Here is an 11,778-nt window from a genome sequence, read left to right as displayed (position 1 = left end):
CTGACTCGCCGAGTAGGTGCCTTTTTTTAGTGTTTCTCTTCTTTATTTCATTCTCGATCTTCTAACTGTTTCTCCCGCTTCCTTTCGCTTCCGAGCTTCATCTTTGGACTGAAAAACATAATTTAACACTTTTAAGTACCTTCTGTCCATAATATGCGATAATTAAGCTAATCAATGAATAAAAATGTATACTTAATATGAACTAATTATGCACATATCAAAATACCCCACACTTGTCTTTTGCTTGCCCCTAAGCAAAACTGAATTTTAAACATATTAGAATCATATATATAACAACTCCAATCTAACCCAGCCATTATGCCAAGACCGCAACGCATGCATTTGTGTCTAAAATTTTTCCTAAAAACCTCCCATACTCCAAATACTCACAATCCTCATAAACACTTGCCCACTCATCCCAAACTATGCTCATTTTATTTAACCCTCCGAATCCATCCGCAGAAAACCTCTTACCCTCAAGGTGTTTTTAATTGAGCTACCCAAGCATACATAATCTAGAATTACAACTTTTTGATACCACTATGGAGCTCTTTTGAATTCATCTCTTCTTTGATATTTGCTTTGATCTCTTTGAATTCACCACCTTTATTGTTTGATTTTCGGGTATCTTCAACTTTTTGGATTTTTCTTGGAATTTTGATCTTTTGATCTTCACTTTAATTGCTCCAAAATTCATACAATTTTTCTAGTAATTCTCTCTTTTTTTTACATGTATCTCTCTTTTTTCACTCAAATCCCTACATGCTTAAGCAGGGGCGCTCAATCTCAACCTTTATTGGCTAACGATAACAATCTTCCAGGATACATTTCAGGTTTAGGCTGCTAAACATATTGCATCCCTCGGGCTGAGCAAGGTTATGTTTTTGTCCCATGATTTCACTGGAATAAGGAAGCCACAAATACACTAGAACGTATATAGGCTCAACTAAACATTTGGGTTATCATGCAATTATCAACACAACTCTAACATGGAGTCCTAATTACTTTTACCAAAATTTTCTAAATAAGGTCCTAAGTAATACTTTTGGTATGCAAAATTTTAAAATTAACCTAAATTAAGACTCTAAATTTTCTATTATGTAACCAACCCCCTACCCCACACTTATTTAATGCAATGCCCTCATTGCATATTATGCATAATAAAAACATAAAAAGAACTAAAGAGGGAATTGGAACAAACTCCCCTGGGATAGCAGTGGATAGGTTGATCACTTTCATTTTAGCTCCAACTTCAATTAACTTTAGACATGGTAACATTTCATCCATGCCTTGGGCGTCAAATCTCGTGTGGGTCGCTCCAAATACACGAAAAACAGTGTAAGATCTTCAGGAATTAATATGGAAAGAATAAATAGTCAAGCGGTACTCTAATTAGCATCAAATCAGCAGCCCCTTCGACATGAAACGAAACGACTCGTCGAGTATATACCAGAGTCGTCGAGTTACTTCGGGAAATCTTCGGATTTTTGAGAATTAAGGGCGACTCGTCGAGTCAGTTTAGTGCACTCGACGAGTTGGTCACTGAATGAAAATTATAGAATTCTGCCTCTAATCCAGCTTCCAATAAACTCTCTATACTTCCTATTCACTTCTAGACTCCCTTGCCAACATCTCTAAGGACCGGACTCAATACTTTACCTCTAACGCTCCTTTTTCTTGACTCTCTTTCTCACTTTGATCTTATAACTCTAAACCCTTTTGAAGCTAGCACTCCTAATTCAATTCTGAAAAATTGTCAAAGCATCAAACATTAATTAAACATTAAAAACAAGTTTTAGAAACATCAAACAAACCAAATAAAACAAACAAACACAAAATTAAAAATTGTTCAATAAAAATGCATAAAACATCAATCCTCCTCCTCATCATCATCAAGCCCTACTCCACTTCCTCCAGCCCCACTTCTTCTTGCACTTATCACTTCTTCCCATGTTGGACTATATGGAAAGTTACCACCATCAATGTGTGGAATGTTAAAGTGGTCAAAAAGTCGGATATGAGATTGGTTGCTAAAATTCAAGCCCCGTGCCATTTGATCCTGGAGTCGCCTCATCTCCACATTGTACCAATCCATTGGTACTTCGTCATTCTCAACCGGAATCACCGGCGGCTCCTCCTCAATATCCCGCTCTCTCCTCGAACGAACCCTCCTCCCCGGTGCTTCGGGACCAACAACCGGATCATCATTCGGGATGGCATAGTGGCCACCACCATAATCTTCAATAATCCTCGCTCTCCGGAAAAGAATTGGATTGAACGGAGGTGTAGGGATCAACGTCATGAAGTTCCACGCACCGCGGTTCATCAACCCGAATGAATTGGCCAACCGAGTGACAAACATCCCACCATTAATTCGGGAAGTTTTGCGATCCTTGACCGCACCCTCCGAGAGATATGAAGCTAGACACCAAGGAATGTTGCAAAAAACGCCGGGTGTAATGATGTTCCATAAATAGAAGACGTCAAGGTTGGAAACCTTGTCATCATCCTTTCGTTGATTGATGGTGGATGAAATGAGGCGGTGTATGAGGCGGTGTGTTGGGGATCGAATGCTCCCTTCCTGTGCCGACTTTCGAATGTAAACTTTGTTACCAATAGTATTCCACCAGCCCGTACTCGTAACTCCCTCGGGAAACACCATATGGGTTTGTGCCAAAAAGGCCCGAAAGATGGGTGTTAAGACCAAGGGCTGATCATAAACCCCTAATCGACAGGTAAGATCCACCATAGAGCATTGACGAAACTCTCCCCCAAGACAAAAACTGAAGCTGGACGGGTGATAAGCATCCACTCCCCCGGTGAAAGATACCGTGGAGAAAAACTCAAAACAAAGCTCCAAATAAACCGGCTCCTGAATACGGAAGACCCGGCTCCACCCGTCACACACCATTGTTTCGCCTTCATGGTGAAACTCCTTCAAGAGATAAGGAGCTAACTCCTCCTCATAACAAACATTCTGCAGCCAGTCCCAATCTATCCGGTTGGGCACATAGACCTCTTTCTTCTTGATATCAGTCAGCTTCTTCTTCCATTTCCGCAATGTCGAAGCGGACTCGATTTGGGGGAAGTTTAGCCATGGAAAATCCCCTTGGTTGCCACTGGAACTTTGCCCCCTTCTGAACATGATTTCTGCAAAACAAATACCCAAAACCCAGAAAACACAGAATATAATTAAAAAACATCTCGCATATGCTTCCCGACTCGACTCGTCGAGTCCAGGCATGACTCGGCGAGTCTCTCGAACTGCACGAGTCAGTCGGCGGGTCGATGAAAAATAGTCCATGAAACCTGGAAATTTCGTCAAGGGTTTTGTCTAGGGACTTACTATTAAGGTATTAAGGCCAAAATAAACAATCAAAACAACATAATTCATGAAAAATCAAAACCCTAGAAATTTACTACTTTTCAAAAATGGGTTTTTCATGCAATTGCTACTATAGATGGCCTTATAATCACGTTCTTAACAGAAAACAAGAAGAAATTTGTTACCTTTTGAGATTGAACTTGAGAAATTTGAAGAAAACTTGAAGAACAAAGATGAATGCTTGAGAGAAGTTTAGAGTGAGGCGCTCGTCGAGTGTGTATGTGGAAAACTGATTCTTAGGGTTAAAACCCTAGTTACCAGATGTAAAAGTAATTTCGAAATTATATTTTTTTTTCTGTAAATAATACCGACTCGTCGAGTCGGGGTCAGACTCGACGAGTCTGGTCGCGAAGTCAAAGTTTTTCTGAAATCCATATGGACTCGTCGAGTCGTGGTCAGACTCGGCGAGTTTCTTGCAAAAAATTCATAATTTTCAAAATTTTGTTATTTATTTAAAATCATTTCACCCCACACTTAACCTATGCACACACTCAAGCAGACATGTCCGATGATTTGGAAGATTAAAATTCTAAAAACGAAGCAAAAACTAAAAAAACTAAAAAGTAAAAGAAAGCAAACTCTATATAACGGGTTGCGTCCCGCCAAGCGCTTCTTTTTAAGGAGTCATTAGCTAGACTCCTTCCCATCTACGTTTCGTCATCTCCGAGCATCGGGAACGCACGCCTAACTTTTTGTGATTTGTACTTGGTCTTGTAAGCGTGAATCTTCTTCTTGTAAGCCCTTTTTAATGCATCTCTTTTCTTTTTCACAGCCTCATCCTCAGCTTCTTGGGCTTCCCTTTTCCTCTTTTTCTTCTTTACCCCATTCTTTTTCACCTTCTCTTGCACTTCCTTCTCTTTAAATTTAATTACTTCATATTTCATGATGGTTCATGCTTTAGGTTTAGTAGCGAATGATTGAGCAGCTTCTACCCTCCTTTCCTTTGTCTCTTCATCCTTTCCAGTGCTCAACCCATCTTCAAACGGAATTGTATCAAGACATGCCACATCGTTGTATTGAACTTTCCTTCCCTTTCCTCCTTCTGCTGTTTGTTCTTCTAAAGAATCATGAATAATATCTAAATCCAAGGTATATGAAGAACTAGTAACAAACAGATTTAAGTCGGCCAAGTCTTCGTCAAATTCGACTGGACTCGTCGAGTCCATTAAAGTGACTCGGCGAGTCTGATCGGGTTTCATCACTTCTTGGGTGTTTTCTAAGTTGGCTCCTTCCAGTAACTTTTCTAACTCCTCCAAGTCCTTGCTAACATCAACATCCTCTTCAGAGTGTATCAAAAACTTGCTTGGATCATCTTTTAGCAAAAGTTCAAGCTCTCTTTGTAATATCTCATCATCCAATTGGATAATTGAGATTTCTTCTTTCTTTTCCTCTTCTTGCTTGGCTTCTAGAATAGCTTTAAACATTATAGATTCATCACCCACCCTTAATGTCAATGTAGACTCACATATATCAATTAAAGCACACACGGTGTTTAAGAATGATCTCCCCAAAATAATTGGAATTTCGGGGTCTTCTTTCATATCAACTACCACGAAGTCTACTGGGAAAATAAACTCGTCGACTTTTATTAGGAGATCCTCACAAACACCTTGTGGATGAATTATCGTCTTGTCCGCCAAGTGGATCTTCATATTTACTGGCCTTGGTTCTGGTAAATTCAACTTCTTAAAGAATGACAAAGGCATCAAATTGATGCTTGCCCCTGAATCAGCTAATGCTCGGGTGAAAACTTCATTACCAAATTGGCACGGAATCACCATATTTCCCGGATCACCCTTCTTTTCAGGTAGCTCACTCATCAATATTTCCGCGATTTCAGCCAAATCCTTCCTAGCAGCAAAAAGGCCCTTAAGCAAGTTGAAGTACTTAGGTGTTTGTAGCATTGTTTCCACAAATGGCACATTGACTTGTAAAGCTTTAACATGCGTCATGAAGGTTCTGTATGCTTCTACTTTTTCTGCAAGCATGGCTTTGATTGGGTATGGCAGAGGAGGATTATAAGGCTTCAAAGGACTGACAGTTTTCTCATTTACGCATGGACTCGTCGAGTCCATTGGAGTGACTCGGCGAGTCGGATCGGGTTGTGCTGGGTCCGATTCTCCTACCTTTTCTGCCTTCTTCTTGGAGATTCTCAGTGCTTCTGTAACTGTTTCTTCACTGCTGGAGGTTATCATACTTACATTTTCCATCCTTGGATTGGGTTCGGTGTTACTCGGAAGTTGACCCAGTCTTCTATCATTCACTTGATGCGCAAGCTGCTCCAGCTGTTTCTTAATGTTGAGAATTGATGCTTGCTGATTCCTAAGCATGTTTCTGGTCTCGTGTATGGCAGCATCGTGATCATTGTGTCTTTTTTTCGGACACGGCTATGAATCTAGTGAATAACTCTTCTAAATCGGCTTTCTTTTCCACTGGTTCTTCCTTTTGGTATAGTCCCCTCTCCTTCTGCTTGTATTTCTCCTCCTTTGCCTTCTTATACTCCTCGTATGGTAGCCAATCCTTCTTAGGTTTTCACCAATTTTCATCATACCGATCACCACTTGAATAAAAGACTTGAGCTTTCTTATTTCCATTCTCATCCAAATCACAATCCTTTGCGAGATGGGGCCCTCCACAATTTTCGCATCCTACCCTAATAGCATGGATTGCTTGATCCATTTTTGTCATTCTTCGATCTAGACTATCAAGCTTTGCTATCACCGCCGCCATGCTATCATTTTCCGCGTTTACTACCCCTCGACTTACTTCGTTCCTCGGATTGTGGTATTCTCTAGAGTGCTTAGAGAATTCTTCAATTAATTCTTTAATTACCGAGGGCGCCTTCTTTGTGAGCGGGCCTTGAGAATCAAGTAATTGCCTTGTGGTGACATTGACTCCATCATAGAAAATGGAGACCTCTTGTTGGCTATTAAGGTCATGGTGTGGGCAATTTCTAAGTAGGCTCTTGTATCTTTCCCTAGCTTCATAAAGAAATTCTCCGGGTTGTTGCTCGAAGTTGGCAATGGCTTTCTTTAGCTTGGCTATCTTGGAGGGCGGGCAGAAATGGTCTATGAACTCTTCTTTCATCTTGGCCCATGTGGTGACCGATCCGGGAGGAAGTGACTTTACCCAATCTTTTGCAGCTCCTTTAAATGTGACAGGAAGCATGCGAAGAAGCTAGGTCTCGCGTGGAACATTCGGGACGTTGAAGTAATCGGCCACATCATTCACTTCGTCCAAGTGCTTGTAAGCATCTTCGTGATCCTTCCCGTAAAAAGGAATCTCCTTGAGTTGGGCGAGAATATGGCCTTTTAGTTCGAAAGTGGCGGTCGCGGGAATTGCGGGTTGCACAAGTCCCGGCCCGGTGTCATCACACATCCTTTTCTTCCATTCCCCCATGGGGACTTCATCAATGTTAGCCATTGTGATAGCTAACTCTTCTTCGGAATCTATTTCGTGCTCGTAAGTGTGCTCTTCTTCTTCCTCGGTCTCGTACTCGATATCTTCTTGAATTGGTTCTTCAATTGTCAACGAGGCACTGGATGCTCCTGATTTGCTGCTCTTCTTCTTGTTGAACACGGATTTTAAGTTTTTGAGTGGTGAGTTCTTTAAAGATGTGGTTTCTCCTACGACTTTTCCTTTGCTTCTTCTTAATGCGGATTCCGGGTCTTCTAAAGGAGGTACCAGAGGTGTATCAGATCCTCGGGTCATGAAACAACTAAAAAAACGAAATAAAAGAAATGAAACGCGTAAAAAGAACAAAAATGGAATAAAAAAAATAAAGCTGAAACAGCGATGTACTCGCCGAGTCGGCGCGAATGCACTCGGCGAGTTCAAAGCAAAAACTGAAAAAAAAAATTCTAGTTATCCTAAAAACAGAAATTTATTCAAACTAATTCTACTTACTGTATTACTTTGTAAATAACTTTGTGTAAGATAAATCCCACACAATGGATCAATTAAACTAGAATTTAATACTAATTTTAGAACCGTCCCCCGGCAATGGCGCCAAAAACTTGATGTGTGTGCAAACTCACTTAGTTTTAAACCTACTTTTAATTATCAAATAACACACAAAAGGCAGTGAACCTATCAATTGTGCTATAGCTAAATAAGCAGGGTATCGAACACAGGGAACGACAAATTAAACTAAAAACTAATTTAATCTAAGTTAATTAAGAAGTAGGGATTTTTCTCTAGTTTTACAAGACTAGAAACTTACTAACTATTACTAATTTAAGACTAGAAAATAACGATTTAACTAGATTCAATAATTAGAAAGGAACTTCTGTTTAGTTCAACTTGGTTAACTCTATGCTTGATTTCAAGGTAATAGTGCAATGGATTAATTCTTTCGTTGGTTACCGATTCAAGTGATTAGATTCGTATTCACTACCCTAATCCTTAGCAAATAAACTAACTTAAACAGTGGCCAATTGTCTAATTTAATTATATTCACTAGATTAATTATTCGGGTTAAGTTAGACTTGCAATAGTTAACTAATTTATTCTTGTAATTAACTTCTTGTTTGATGGTCATCTTACAAGCTTGCACATGAATTTACTCAATTTTCTTATTAATTCTAGTTTCATGTTCATTAATCCTACACATATAGCATAGTGATCACATAGCATATGAGGTCAATAATCAATAGATGTTCATGCTAATGAATTATCTTCCTATTAACAGAAAATTAATTATTATTCACACACAAGGTTCTTTAGCAAGCTAAAATAACAAAACTTCACCAACTTGAAATTAATCCTACCAATCAATCAAACCATATTGTCAACTTTGTATCCCCAAACAGAAGTCTAAAGGTTTTAGCTCATAATTAAAGTAAATAACAGCAAACAAACAAAGTCAAGTTGCTTAATCATAATGATAAAACAAAAGAATAAGTGGAATGATGAAATTTTGCCTTAATTACTCTCCGGAATTGAATTCTAGCTTCCTTCATCGTCTTCTAGGGTTTTTATGGCATCTCAATCGTAGCAAAGTACTTTTGAATCGTCCTAGAACTCTCTTCAATCAATCTGTGGAATTATCTTTAAATATACGAATCGACTCGTCGAGTCAAGTGGTGACTCGTCGAGTCCCTCTCACATTCCCCGTATTGCGATAACTCTCTGGGATCCCGAGTCATTATCTTCTCGATTCTTCGATTGGACTCGCCGAGTAGTCGATCTGACTCGCCGAGTAGGTGCCTTTTTTAGTGTTTCTCTTCTTTATTTCATTCTCGATCTTCTAACTGTTTCTCCCGCTTCCTTTCGCTTCCGAGCTTCATCTTTGGACTGAAAAACATAATTTAACACTTTTAAGTACCTTTTGTCCATAATATGTGATAATTAAGCTAATAAATGAATAAAAATGTATACTTAATATGAACTAATTATGCACATATCAAAGCTTTTAGTTTAAACTAGAGTTTTTTTATCAAAAGGTAAAACCTAGAAGCTCCCAAACGCTTCCAAAAGCTCCGTGCCAAACACGCCCTTAATAAAATAAGTTCTAAATTAGTTTAGACACACATGTGAGCTGTCTAAGGAAAGGTGTGTGATTTTGAGAAGCTTAGATAAAGGCTTATCGGAGCACATTGTATTGGAAATATGAACTTTGGAAGTCAATAAGTATTGTCTTTTAGAAGTCCAACTGTTTTCTGAATACGTGTCAAAGCTAGTGGGAGTATAAATGTTATGCTGGAATGGATATAATCATCATGTTAGTGGGAGCATGATTATTATTTAAGTATTGCAAGTTGGCAATATTAATTATAGAAAAACAAAAGTCTCACTTTGCAAAGTTGCAGGGATAGAAAAGTTGTTTTTGCTATAATTAAGGGAGAGATTGTTATACTTCGTTTCCAATCTAAAAGATTAGATCGAGAAACTTTAATTGAATTTAGTCAAGGGTATATTTATTACTCAAGTTCAATTATGATTACGACATCCCTCTTCAAAGTTCGAGTTTTGAGAACATGGCAAATAAAAATATTATGACGATATTATAGTAAGAAACTGGTAAAGTATCACGTTTTTATTATGAATTGTATCCCATACGCTTCAGGTATAGGATCAATTGCATATGCTGTAATATTCGACCGTTCTAAAATTTCCAAATGCCTAGGGCATTTAGAGGGAAAATGGAAATAGAACCGGTTTTTGACTAAAATAATTAAAATAACTGCCAAGGACAATCTAAGGTTCGCCAATGATTGGTCGCTTGTGGACAGTTGATAGTATAGTCATGGATGGACCATATTGACATTATTATGAATAGATAAGATTCTATTTAGAATGAGTTGTCATACGGAAAATATGGAATTTTTTTCATATTGGGAGTTGGATATCGAGAACAAATGTCTAGATTAGAAACTTTTATGCAAGAAGGATGTTTAAAGGAATGTACTTTGAATATGAGACTTCATGAATATGGAATTGTCTTGTAACAATCTCCAATAGAGTATTTTGTAATTTTATTGGCCGAGTCTTGGTGAATTTTGTGTCGTGGCATTACGAAAGGACTGTTGCATAAAATGTTAGAATCTAACATATTCTAGTAGTGGCGAGAATTTTGTATTCTTACACTAATGGATTAGGAATTGTGAAATGAGTGTGATTGAAAATGTTATTCAACTATACTATTTCACAAAGTAAGGACCATAAGTAAACATAGTGTGCATGCTAAGAGCATGGGACAAGTGTTGTTATAATTCAAGTAATATGTTGATTACCCGAAACATTATACAATGAATAATGTGTAATCAATATGGTGATTAAATAAAAGGAGTTTTATTTATACTCAAAAGTTTGGGGCCATATTGGGTTTGATTATTCTTGTTTTTCACTTTGCATGTTTTGACTTCCAGAATAATAAGATTATTCGAACGTTCCACAGTCGGTCATACTTTAGGAGTAGGTATGAAAGAAGATTGTCATGAATTGGTTTGTAGATTACCTAAAGTGTATTAGACATAGCAAATGTTTGTTGCAACGTTCATGAGTGCTTATGAATATGATTTGAGCATTAGATTAAACCTACGCTCACTTGGATCGCTTCATGGATTTTATCACGAGTGATTGGTGAGACGATAATATCTTGTATTCTTGAAACCAAGATGTGTAAGTTGTATCTGGCGAGTCGGTTACACATTGATATTATGTAAACGCACCAGTAACTTGGTGTTATAAAACGTATTGTTGTGTGTAATTCGGTGAGTGAGTACAAGCGAGCATTGAGTCAAAGTTTATTCGTTCCTTTTACCCAAAGAAGGATAAAAGCGATATATGTGGGCCCCTCGATGATTTAGTGATGACACTTAAAAGTGCTTGGCCAAGCCGGGACTAAGTTAATGTGTTCAATTGTAGTCTGTTGTCAGTCGTCATAAATCGGAAATCAGGAAACGACACATAGACTGAGAGACTTATTTAAATCCATGTCTCACGTCTATACGATATCTAGAATGGAGGAATATATGATACCTTATCTAAAGGACACGCTTCTGATAAGATCAGAGTTGACAACGACTTTTGAAAGCTACGATTGCAGATCAGGATCTGAAGTCATAAGCATAATAATTATTAGACTTATCCAAGTGGGAGACTATTGGATTAGTGTCTAAGTCCATAACTATTTTGGTATGTACTTGACCCGATGGTGCATGGTCCTTTTGGGTTGCCTTCACCAAAGCAACTTGATAGGATGAATTATGGAGAGATAAGATTAATTATGATTTATTAATATATTATGTGAGTAATATATTATAAGAGAAATCATATTGTTTAATTAATATTAGTCAAGAATTAATAAGAATTAAATTTGTGGCTAAAAGATATTAATTAAATAAAGGGGACTGGAACTGTCAATTGTGTGAAAGTTGAATACTGGGCTAATGGAATCCATAGAGGATGGAGTGGATGAATTCTATGGGGAAACCCATTAGAAATTGTCCAAGGCCTCTAAGGAGGGAGTCCATGGGCTGCTTAGGGCCTAAGCAGTCAAATTACGGGTTCCTTGTTAGATAACCCTAATAGCCTCACTTTTTAAGGACCCTTAGGGCACAAAAAATGTGGCTAACTGATTCCTTAGGGTTTCTAGACGTTTTTGGGTGCCTCTCTTCTTCTCCTTCTTCATCCTCTTGCTCTTGGTGTTTATGAGCCATTAGAGGAGTGACACTTGTAACTCTAAGCTTTTAGAAGCAAATTACAAAGAGGATTTGAGATTGTTATTGCTACATAACAATCAAGGTAAGATCTAAACCTTATTCTTATGTTAATATCGATTATCACATGCTAGATCTAGGGTTTAAAGTCTTGGATAAATGCATGTACAATAGAGAAACCTAGATCCAAGCATTAGGGTTTGCATGAGCACATAGGATGTTCTTATGGCC

The sequence above is a fragment of the Lactuca sativa genome, chromosome 5, assembly GCF_002870075.4.
Source record: "Lactuca sativa cultivar Salinas chromosome 5, Lsat_Salinas_v11, whole genome shotgun sequence".
NCBI classification, from domain to species: Eukaryota; Viridiplantae; Streptophyta; class Magnoliopsida; order Asterales; family Asteraceae; genus Lactuca; species Lactuca sativa.
This window is presented reverse-complemented; position numbering follows the sequence as displayed.